A 13,008-nucleotide genomic window follows, 5' to 3' on the forward strand; every position below is an offset into this window, starting at 1 on the left:
CAGTAGTTAAGGGACTCAAGGTGAGATTGGTGTCTCAGTTGTAACTGGGTAGTTTATGTTTTGTGTATATTCCTACTGGAGGTTTGGGTTGTGGCTATTGGGGTGGATTGGAGATGCTCAGAATGATTTGAGTCCTGCCAGGGTTAGGGACACAGAGGGCTAGAGGAGCAGAGAAATGGACAGAATGGCTGTAGTCCAGCCTACAGGGGTCTAATGGACTGGGGTTGCCCTGGGATTTGGATGAGATCAGAGGGCCTGGTAGGCCAGGGTCCTGGGACCAAGCTAAGGTTTGAAGCTGGTGAGGAGCAGAGTTATTTGTTCCTTTCCCTAGTTGTGTTGTGTTTTATATAAATGTAATTTAGTGTCCCTCTCCCTCTTCTCCTCCCCCCCACCAAATATCTAGTTATATCTCTCGATATATAGTGATATATGTAGAGAGAGAAAAAAACAATGTTGCTTATTTTGCCTAGTTTTCTTATCTATTGATCTGTCTTAAAGTTCTTGGTTTAGAAATTCTGCTTTGAAGTCTGTCTCTGTTCAGGTGTCCCTGAAGATTTCATTAAAAAACTAGAGTACCCACAGCTCTGGAAGCATAGGTTTCAGTGGCAGGGATGTCCTGGGAGGTCAACACCTCTATTAAGGGCTGTTAAGCACTATGTTCTACAGAAAGAGGTCTTTTCATTGGTAAGTGCACTCAAGAGGCTCAGCCCAGATACAGAGGCTGGAGATGATATAGTTATAGGGGAGCTCAGAACCCACTGCTCCAGTGTGAGAGTCTAGACACAGCTACTCAGTCAGCTTCCAGCAGGGAGAATTTGACTGAGATTCTAACAGACTTACATCAAGAAATCCACCTTTGAATATCAATGGTATGGAAAGGAAATATCTGAATTATCCCTCCTACAGAATGTGAAATAGTTTCTCAGGAGCCACATTTGAAAGCCATAAATGAAGAAAGTATTTTTTTTGAATGAGCCTAAAAAACTTCTGTAAAGAGTCTGACCAGACCAGAGCACTTTTCAAACTGAAGTTAATAAAGGTTTTGTGTGTAATAAATCTTATTTAAAGAAGAAAAGTCAAATAGAAAATCCCTGTTAGGATATAATTTCAAACACCAGAAAAGGATTATTACAGAAAAGGTATATCTTCAATTACTACAGGAACAGAAACAGTGCTTCAGTAAAACTGGTGTAACTTTCATCCATTTGAGATGCAAATTTGGCTGAAAAGTTATATATAGGCACAGATGGAGACCCAACTACTGCCTTACTTTACATCAGTGCAAACCGAAGGGACCACTTTCTGGTCTGAAGCTCCCAGAAATCAGTGAAGCTATTAGTGTAAATTCGGAGAAACATGATTGAGAACAGGATTTCTCCCTTTTTTTTTATCGAGGATTCATAATTATAGATGCATTTAGTCATCTAGGTGGGCATATTATACTATGTTATGGTATTAGATGTAGGAATGGGGGGGTTGGGGAGTGTACAAGGGGAGAAAGGATTACCATTCCTTTTAAGCAACTTTATAAAGATGTCACATCTTAATGTCAATATTATTTTCAATAATGAGGTATAGTATATCTGATAAAATGTTTTCAAATTGTAGGGCAGAAGGTTTCAAATGATAGGAGCTTAACATAAAAATAATGAATATTGTGTCTCTAAATGTACTGAACATTTTTTTCCTTCTTTTGAAGTGTTATAACATTCCTAATCTGAGGTTTATACTACTAATAGGAGAGATCAAATATGAATTCTGCAAAGTTTTCATTCTGAGCCTTTGAGAAAAAGACATCAGTAAACCCTTGCTCCCATTTCAGTCCCAGTCTTCAAGAATTCTTCTGAGAATGAAAGCAGAGGTTTGAGTCCTTATCCTCAGTGAATTCAGGGGATCTTTGTGTATGTGTATATTTTTTTTATTCAAATTAAAATAATGGGTATGTAAAAAGTCTTTAAAGATTACATTATTTTTATAAAACTGTTGTAGGATAGGTACCTATATTCTAGCCAGTTAGTAGAGTCTGCGCTGAAGAAGCCAATATTGTCAGAGCTTCCTTGCTTTTGGCACTGGAACTAGATTAAAGCTACCTCCGGTATATTTGCATATTGTGCAATCACACTCAACTCCAGTGAAACCCTATGTAATCATTTTAATGTTTGCTGATATTTACCACCAATATATATCACCAGTAAAATGACTTTAAAATGTTGGGAATCTAGACCCTAGTTAACTATGTTCAACAAGCCCAAGCACGTGTTTTATTGAACAAGGTACTTAATTTTGTTCCCTTACTCAGGTGCAATCATTAATGTAATTTATTTTCAGAATACCCTGTTAAACAAAAAGGTACTTTCAGGTGATAAATGTTACACATGGGAAACTGAGATGTACAAAGAAGATAAATGAACTGTTTGCGATCACCCAGAAAGCATGTGGTAAAACAGGGAGTTGAACCAGTTTTTTTGTGCATGTTAGGTGGACTCCCTAACTATTGGATCTTCATTCCCCTCCTCTTGGTTATTGTTTAGCAATATATGAATTATAGCCAAAATACCAGAGACCCAATTATTTCAATTTTTAACAAGATTCTGTACAAGTATGCTGCCAATTTAATTTTTATCTTTTCTGATTTTAAAATTCAAGTTCAGTAAATGGGATGATGAACTGCAAAGGAAAGGAAAGCAAATCAAATCCTTAACAATTCACTATATTTATATATGGAAAACATATTTACTGAAAAAATCCTAATACTTTATATTAACCTAATAAAGATAGCATTTTGCATTATGAATCATCCCAGGAATTCCAGTCTGACTGTATAATCAATATTTGTGTGAGAGGGACTTGTGGGATCAGTTCCTAACTTCTAAAACATAATGGTCCCATGAACCATAAATACCCTGCATTTTTACTAACAACAAGTTGCCAGATAAACTTGATTGCTATTTGACAGGATTATAAAATTAGTGGCCTAAGGAACAGCATATTATGCAATATGCATTTGCAATTAATTTAGTAAAGCATTTGTTACAGAGTCCTATAAAATCCTTCTCATGAAATTAATTTAAGTCGGCTTGGATATGAATGATGTCATGTGAAATGAAGACTGGCAAAGATTGTAAACAAAGGGAAATGATGAACTGCAAAGTATTGAGTTGGGAGAAAGCGACTACTGGATTACTGCAGGACTATGAGGTCAGGTCACATTCAATTTCTTCACTAATGACCTAGAAGGAGGAGTAAACAGCACATTAATTAATTTTGCAGATGATACTAAATTAGAAAGTACTGTGAAAGCCAGTTTGCTCAAAGGTGTGATACAAAGGGATAAAAGGAAACTAAAATCAGTAGTGGAGGAGCAGCAGAAACTACCAGCAAGCACATCTTAGGGGAAACTGTGCACTTTAAAACCATTTAGGGTTTAGACCCCAATTCAGCACAGCTCTTAAGCATATTTCTAAGTCTAATTGTTAATTACATGCTTAAATTTACCACTGATTAGGCAAGAAACCAAGGTCTTAAAGGTAATTAAACTTATGGGTAAGTACTTTGCTGTATTGAGGTTTTCATTCTGTGCAACATGGATGCAAAGTTAAAAAAAAAAAAACAAAAAAAAAACAGGTTAGCAAGATTTAAAAGCATGAGATTTAATGTCACTCAGAACAAGAAATTAAGCCAAAGATTAAATTTTAGTCCTTACTGAAATCAGTAGTAAAACTGAATTTAGTGCTAAAATTAGTAATAAAACTCCTATTGACTCCTAATAAGGACTATGAGTTTACCCTCCTAAAACCTCTGCTTACACTTCGTAAGCCTGACAAACTGAAATATGGTGGGGGGAAGAATAATTAAATTATATTAAGGCCAGCTACAGGCATTATACATAAACTCGTATAAGTGATTGGAAACTGATCTAAACTTGTAACAGAACAGAAGTTCAGTGCACATAGACTGGTTTAAAACGGCAGAACCTGATCTAAGATAGACATGGATGGATGTAGTATTAGACTTAATTGGTTTACATTAGACCGGTCTATTGAACATCTGTTCCAGATCCCCTTCCAATTCAAGTTAGTTTGTAGTCTGCTGGTATCCCAGGTGACATTGCAGATCTCCCATTTCTCCACTCACATAGGGGTATGCCAGAGCTTAGCTTCTGCTTGGCTGCTCCAAGCTGTCAGCCTCAGGCTGGGTGGGGAAGGGTAAGGGAACATCTGTATCTCTGTATTTCTCTGTCTTCATACAATGTCTTGGGTGTGGGGGGTGAGGAAAGGGGTGCTCTGCAGAAGGAAGGGTCGGGTCCCTTGGAGCTCTGGCTCACAGCAGGTGGCAGCAGCAGCAGGGTAGGACAGGAAGGCAGAGCAAGCAAGTGGTTGCTGTGGGCTGCTGTGCCCTATGTACATGGGGTCTGCCCTCCCCTCCCCCCCCCAGCAGGAAGCAGAACTGCAGCTGCTACCTCCCAGATCTGTTGTTGCTGGTGCTAGCACTTGTTGGGGCATGGGGTTCTGGGCTGGGGGGAAACGTGTGTCAGACAGCTGAATGAACTGTCCCCATGCCTGGCTCTGCAGCAGCTGGTTGGAGATAGGGAAGCAGGTGAAGTGTTTCCTCAGGTGCCTGAGACAAAAAGTCCAGGGTCCCTTGAAGGAGCTGAGAGTGTGTGTGTGTGTGTGTGTGTGTGTGTGTGTGTGTGTGTGTGCCCACATGCATGCACTGCTGGCACAGACATTGTTCTCTGACTGCATGCAGCCAGCTCTGCTGTTACTGTGGCAGCTACCACTGTTTTTGTCAAACTTGTCTTTGTTATTCAGAGCTCTCCATCTGGCATGGTGGCATGACCCACAAAATGCAGAGCCAGGATCTTTGCCATATCTGGGTGGGGACAGGGACACTCACATATGTATGCAAGCATGTGCACACATACATGTGCACACACATACACAGCCTCCTCCCCCCACACAGAGACCACCCCCCATCCACTAGTGTTTAAGTCTTTGCCTCTAGCAGCCCAGGGCTCATGCCCTCTCCCTCCCACCTCCACTTCTTCAAAGTCCCCTCAGTGCAAGGAGGAGTGGGTTGCCAACATTCTGCCTCCTGAGTCCAAATATTACAGGATTTGCTGGCTGCTGGCTCTGAACTCCTAATGAGTTGGGGGAGGAGCGGGGGAGGGGGTGGGAAGAGATGCAGCTCCCACTGCACACACAGGGGCACCCTTACCCTGGCTGACTTGTCTGCTCCATGTGTGTTTGCATGGGATGGGGCTGGCCAAGAGCAAAAAGCAGGGCAATCCATGGACACCACTGCCAGGAAAGCACCAGGTAGGGGCATGTGAAAGAAGCCCTTAGGCAGGGGAAGAGTTCAGTGTGTGGAAATGGGAAAAATCCCCAAGGGCCTGACCTGCAGTCCATCTCATTTGAGGTTCCCATTGACTAAAAACTTTGGAGGGGAGAAAGGCAAGTTGAATGGCAGAGAGATGAGCATGTTTAGCCACAGGGACTGGGACAGCCAGATGTGCCCCAACCCGACAGAGCCCATGGAACTCATGCCACCCTGAGTGGGGGTGAGCATGCCTCCCTCCACTGACTCCCTCAGCTGACAGCTGTCCAACAGATGGCATGGTAACGGGGGGGGGGGGGAGAGGTGTGTGCCAGGCAGCCAATCGGGAGTGACCACTACTCGGCAGTCTCTAGCACTCTGGGAGGTGTGCAGAAGTGCCCCCACGCTGCTGGCCTGGCCAGTGCAGGTAGCCTTTTTGCCCCCCAACCCTCCACCCCATGAAAAAGCAGACTTGTGTTATGTTCACTCTCAAACTGACATAGTCTGCTTAGAGAAATCCATGTAAATTAGTGTGGATGTGCCTTGTGCTTTTTGAATGAATGTACCTAGCCTAAGAGTCTTCCCTTAAGAAGTAGAAGGATGATTGTTCAAAAAGGTTTGGGAGGTATATCCCACAATGATGGATAGACCAGGTTGGGGTTCAGATATGTCAGTGTCACCCACAGATTAACCTGAAACCTTTTTATGACTGGATTAGCCACAGATCCTTCTCCAGAAATGTCTTAATAAAGTCTCATTGAAATTACCCTAGGATGAGAACAGAGGCAGACAGGGTAACAGAATTGGCAGCTGAAGGGCTAGAGAATATAAAGAAGGCATTTCTGAAAGAGGCATTTCTGCTCCTTGGCTAGGATAGGTCATTGAATGTACTATTGGATGGGCCAATATGTTTAGAACTTTATTTAGCTCCTCTTTACCCTTAACTTGAAGTGAGAACATGGAAGGTTTCACAAACCCACGCGATTTGCAGTTGTCTACATTATGTCATGTATGTTGCTTGAATTTGTTTTATTGATCTGGCATGTGTCATCTTTGTGTATGGGTAGCATCAAGCTGTATTTAGCCTTATCATTCTTATGTTTTTTGGCACTGGATTTATGATGCAGATATTTTGTTTTGGGCAGACCCAAACCCTCAGACCAACTGCGACTTCTCTATTTGTTAATAGGTGAATTTTGTTGATACACAGTGATAGCAGATAAGAATAATGCAAACAATTCTATATCTACGAGTCCTAGAGATGCACAGAATCAAGGTATGTCTGGCCAGTATGTGAGTTTCATCTTGAGGGTCTCTCTTGAATGTCAGATGTCAGCAACCTGGAGGTCAGGTTGAGTCCCTCCCCTCCGCCCCCCCCCCCCGCAGTGCCACAGTGAGATGGTGAGATGGGCTGATGGTGTATCTTCTGTCCATGATGGCCTCAGGTTCCCCTTTTGGGGACCCTCGCTGCTCTGAAATCCCTCCTTTTGTATTATATTTCTCCTCTGATGACTCTTCATCTCTGGCCATCGTTGCTTGGTTTCCCTGTGGTTTTCATACTGTCCACATTCTGTCCTGTCAGCATATGCCTTTGTTCTAACAAACCCATAACCTGCACATGTCCTAATTTGGGCTTTTACTGATCTTCTCCTAATTTGGTCTGTTCCCCAAAGCCAGAAATCCTAGGGCCCTACAGTTGGGCACTGTGTCCTGGTGCCAATGCTGCAGAGTCCCTTATCCGTGTTATGGAACAGTGTGGTACATGTCTTCAATTTCCCGGCTGGTGTGTCTGTCTGCTGCTTGCCTGTGTCAGACGCAGTGGGCCTTGAAGGAAACTTTGTCACAAACAGACTTTTAGAAATCAAGTGACCCTTGCCATGCCCCCAGGACCATTGTTCTAATACAATATCTACTTTACCTACAAGCCACAAGTAGGTAAATGTAAAACTAAACCTCTAAATATCAGTCCCAAAAGTAAATCTCTAAATATAAATATTTTTTAGCCATCAATGTTTATCTGTATTGTGGAATTTGAAATAAATGTATTTCTTCTATGTTATAATAGGGCCAAGATTGCATACCATGATACTAATTTTTAGGTATGACCCCTTAAACATTTGAGTTTTGTATTTGGGAGATAGCATATGACATAAGTATTTTTAATGGCCACTCAACCAGGCCCTGTCAGATGTGGTCTGAGGCACATGAGCCAGGGCCTTCCAGAAAAAAATGAATTTGCATTTTCAAAGAAGAGATCCATAAGAATAACCCCCTGAGAACTGTATATTCATGGAAGGACATTTCTCACAGCAGGGAAATTTAGTAAGAGGCTGTATCTTGAGGATATTGGATTAGTAATTTTTTTGGAAAAGATGTAAATATTCTCCTGGTCATAATTATAGATTCATAGATTGTAGAGTCAGAAGAAACCACAATGGATCATCGTATCTGACCCCCTGTCTCTGGCAGGAAAGAGGACCGAGGTCAGATGACCCCAGCCAGATGACTATCTAGCCTCCTCTTGAAGACCTCCAAGCTAGGTAATAGCACCACCTCTCTTGGAAGCCCATTCCAGATCCTGGCCACCCTTACTGTGAAAAATTTCTTCCTAATATCTAGCCTAAATCCACTCTCAACTAGTTTACACCCATTATTCCTAGTCACTCCCTGGGGCACCTTAGTAAACAGCGCTTCCCCTATTCCCCGTTGACCTCCGCTAATAAATTTAGAGGCAGCCACAAGATCTCCCCTCTCCATCTCTTTTGAAGGCTGAAGAGATTCAGCTCTCTTAACCTCCCCCCATAGGGTCTATCACGAAGGCTCCTGATCATGCAAGTGGCCCTCCTCTGGACCCTCTCGAGATTCCCCGCGTCCCTCTTGAAGTGCGGCACCCAAAACTGGACACAGTACTGCAACTGTGTCCTGACCAGTGCTGCATAGAGGGGGAGCATCACCTCCTTTGTTCTATTAATCATGCACCTGCTAATGCACGACAAGGTGCGATTGGCCTTGTTGATGGCCTCATTACACTGCTGGCTCATGTTCATCTTGGAGTCGATTATGACTCCAAGATACCTCTCTGCCTCCGAGCGGCTGAGAAGGACACTCCCCAACCTATAGGTGTGCTGGGGGTTCCTCCTTCCCAGGTGGAGTACCTTATATTTATCTTTATTAAATTGCATCCTATTTCTCTCTGCCCATTGATCCAACCTGTACAGGTCAGCCTGAATCTGCTCCCTACCCTCCGGTGTGTTAACTTTGCCCCATAACTTGGTATCATCAGCGAACTTGGAGAGAGCACTCTCCACACCCTTGTCCAAATTGCTGATGAAGATATTGAATAATATCGGTCCAAGAACCGAACCGTGCGGGACCCCACTGCCCACCTCCCTCCAGGCCAAGAAGGAACCATCCACCACCACTCTCTGGGTGCGGTCCCTAAGCCAGTTGGACACCCACCTGACCATGTAGGCGTCCACTCCGCATTCTGCTAGCTTCCCAATGAGGATAGGGTGCGAAACTGTGTTGAAGGCCTTCCTAAAGTCCAGGAAGATGACATCAGCCTTGGCTCCCACATCCAGGCAGTGTGTGACCTGGTCATAGAAGGCGACAAGGTTTGTCAGGCAGGATCTACCTGTGACAAACCCTCAGCATTGTTTCCCCTGTTGGGCCTGCACAAATGTGTTCTCTGATTATTTTCTCTAGCATTTTCCCAGGAATAGAGATAAGACTGACTGGCCTAAAGTTACCTGGCTCATCCCTTCTCCCTTTCTTGAAAATGGGCACCACATTGGCCCTTCTCTAGTCCTCAGGGACCTGGCTGGAGCACCACAAGTGCTTGAACAGCTGTGCCAGCGGCTCAGCTATGACACTGGCTAATTATCTAATTCTGATAATTAGATCAGAAAGGACTGTTGGTCTGGTTAGCAGATACACCATTAGGGGACAAAAAGATGTATGCATAGTATAGGTTTCCCAAGAATCCAGAAGATAATGTATGTAAATGGTCAGGTAAGAAACCATACTCAAAACTTGCCATGTGTGCAAGTGTTTGTATAAAATTTACCTGCTGTAAGATGCACTGGTCTTGAGCCAATGGGCTAAATGTTCTGGCACATAGAAGAAGCTTCAGGAAGTCCTGACAGGAAAGTTAGAGGCTGCAGTTGCTTTCTGACCTCTTAAGCTGAGAAGGAGCTGCATTCTTTGAGCTTAGGTATAAGATGCAGGAATGAGGTAAAATCATAATTCTGATGTTTACTTTTGTTCTTATATCTCTATTTAAACATATGGCTATTGATTTCTTCTCTTTGCCCTTGCTTTTATAATAAATATTCTTGTTATCTTGTATAAATTATTGTCAACAGATAAGTGCAATTTCAGTGCATTTGACTACATAGGAAGGCCTCTTCTCTGGAAGGGAGGATATAACATTTCTGAGCACATGACCAGACAAGGGTGTGATGCTTTTAATTAGCAAAATCCCTTCTGCTAAGAACTGACAAAACTTTAATGAAGCAGGTAAACTTGAGGCAGGATAAATCAGGGAGGTGAGCTTTGGTGCATTTTATTCTGTTCTCAGTGGTCAAACAGTACACAGCAGAGGGGTGTTGGGGTAACTAGCACCCCTAAATGTCTAAGAACACTTGGGAGGGGTGTCTTAAAGGCATAGCTAATGAAATCCAGGGGCAGGGTGTGCCACAGAGAGGGAAAGGGCACCTGAGATGGGACAAGCACCCTAAAGTTGTTAATGGCAGCAGATCAGACCAGCTTCTGTCAAGAAGCAAGGGTGGCAAGAGTGCCCAAAAGCCCCCCTGGATCACCAAGGGCATTTGTGAATGCCTGATTGCCAAAAAGGAGGCATACACCTGGTGGAAGGGAGGGGCTATCACCAAAGAGGAGTATACCTTCACCGCTCGGGTCTGTAGGGGGGCTGTTAGAAAAGCTAAGGCAGACACGGAGCTAGGGATAGCATCAAGGATCAAAGATAATAAAAAGTCATTTTTTAAATATATAGGGAGAATGAAGAAGGAACGGGTAATGTGGGAGCCCTGCAGGATATGCTTGGCAATCTGGTGGTTGCAACAGAGGAGAAAGCAGACCTCTTTAACAAAGCAGTTGGTGACAGACGGGGGGACAAGGCTGAACTCCTCAATGACTTCTTTGCCTCAGTGTTCCTAAGTGAGGGGCAGGACAAGGCTCTCACTGGGATTGTAGAGAGGCAGCAGCAAGGCACCAGACTGCCATGCGTAGACTCTGAGATGGTGCAGAGTCACTTGGAGGAACTGGATGCCTTTAAGTCGGCAGGCCCAGATGAGCTCCATCCCAAGGTACTGAAGGCACTGGCTGACGTCATTGCACAGCCACTGGCGGTAATATTTGAATGCTCATGGCACATGGGCCAGGTCCCAGAGGTCTGGAAAAGGGCCAATGTGGTCCCCATTTTCAAGAAGGGAAGGAAGGAGGACCCGGGCAACTATAGGCCAGTCAGTCTCACCTCCATCCTAGGCAAAGTCTTCGAAAAAATTATCAAGGCTCACATTTGCGAGAGCCCGGCAGGACAAATTATGCTGAGGGGAAACCAGCACGGGTTCGTAGCAGGTAGATCATGCCTGACTAATCTAGTCTCTTTTTATGAGCAGGTTACAAAACACCTGGACGTAGTAGTTGGGGTTGATGTCGTATACTTAGACTTCAGGAAGGCCTTCGATACGGTATCCCACACCATACTGGTAAATAAGTTAAGAGGCTGTGACTTGGATGACTACACAGTCCGGTGGGTGCCGAATTGGCTAGAGGGTCACACCCAGAGAGTCGTAGTGGATGGGTCAGTATCAGCCTGGAAGGGTGTGGGCAGTGGGGTCCCGCAGGGCTCGGTCCTTGAACCTATACTCTTCAATATCTTCATCAGCGACTTGGACGAGGGAATGAAGTGTACTCTGTCCAAGTTTGCGGATGACACAAAGCTGTGGGGAGAAGTGGACACACCAGGGGGCAGGGAACAACTACAAGCAGACCTGGACAGGTTGGACATATGGGCAGAAAACAACAGAATGCAGTTCAACAAGGAGAAATGCAAAGTGTTGCACCTAGGGAGGAAAAAAGTCCAGCATACCTACTGCCTAGTGAATGACCTGCTTGGTGGAACGGAAGCGGAAAGGGATTTTGGAGTCCTAGTGGACTCCAAGGTGAACATGAGTCGGCAGTGTGACAAAGCCATCAGAAAAGCTAATGGCACTTTATCGTGTATCAGCAGATGCATGACGAACAGATGCAAGGAGGTGATACTTTCCCTCTATTGGGTGCTGGTCAGACCACAGTTGGAATACTGCATGCAGTTTTGGGCGCTGCACTTCAAGAGGGATGTGAATAACCTGGAGAGGGTCCAGAGAAGGGCCACTCATATGGTTAAGGGCTTGCAGACCAAGCCCTACGAGGAGAGACTGGGGCACCTGGACCTCTTCAGCCTCCGCAAGAGAAGGTTGAGAGGCGACCTTGTGGCTGCCTATAAGTTCATTACGGGGGCACAGAAGGGAATTGATGAGGTTTTATTCACCAAGGCGCCCCCGGGGGTTGCAAGAAATAATGGCCACAAGCTAGGAGAGAGCAGATTTAGACTAGACATTAGGAAGAACTTCTTTACAGTTAGAGTGGCCAAGGTCTGGAACGGGCTCCCAAGGGAGGTGGTGCTCTCCCCTACCCTGGGGGTCTTCAAGAGGAGGTTAGATATGCATCTAGCTGGGGTCATCTGAACCCAGCACTCTTTCCTGCCTATGCAGGGGGTTGGACTCGATGATCTATTGAGGTCCCTTCCGACCCTAGCATCTATGAATCTATGAAATTCTTCACCTCCATTTTCCTGTGCAGGGACCAGGACTCCCCGACCAGGATTCCAGATGAACTCAGAAGAAATGCTGCCAGGCCTAAGGTCAGGGAGGACCGGGTTAAAGAGCTTCTGGAAGGGCTGGACATGTTCAAATCAGCAGGTCCAGATGCTCTCCACCCCAGAGTGTTGAGGGAACTGGCAGGGGTTCTTTCAGGGCCCCTTGCACAGCTTTACAAGCATTTGTGGTGCTCCGGCCAGGTGCCAGATGGTTGGAAGAAAGCCAACGTGGTCCCCATCTTCAAAAAAGAGAAGAGGAAGGCAACTATAGCCCCATTAGTCTTACTTCAATCCTGGGGAAACTCTTTGAGAAGATCATCAAGGAGCACATCTGTGATGGGCCAGCAGCAGAGATGATGCTCAAGGGCAACAAGCATGGTTTCATTAGGGGCAGGTCATGTCAGACCAACCTGATTGCCTTCTACGATCAGGTCACAAAAGCATTGGGCGCAGGTGTCACAGTGGATGTAGTCTTTCTGGACTTCAGCAAGGCCTTTGACACTGTCTCCCACCCCATTCTCATCAAAAAACTAGGTGACTGTTGCACTGATGCCTACACGGTCAGATGGATTGCAAATTGGCTGAAGGGTCGTACTCAGAGTGTAGCGGTGGACGGGTCTTTTTCGACCTGGAGGGAAGTGGGCAGTGGAGTCCCCCAGGGCTCAGTCCTTGGGCCCGCACTGTTTAATTTCTTTATTAGTGACTGGGACGATGGGGTCCTGTTTATATTTGCTGATGATACCAAGATTTGGGGTGAGGTGTGCACGCTAGTAGGGAAGGACAGATTACAGCAGGACCTGGACAGGTTACAG

Source organism: Alligator mississippiensis, chromosome 5, assembly GCF_030867095.1.
Source record: "Alligator mississippiensis isolate rAllMis1 chromosome 5, rAllMis1, whole genome shotgun sequence".
NCBI lineage: Eukaryota > Metazoa > Chordata > Crocodylia > Alligatoridae > Alligator > Alligator mississippiensis.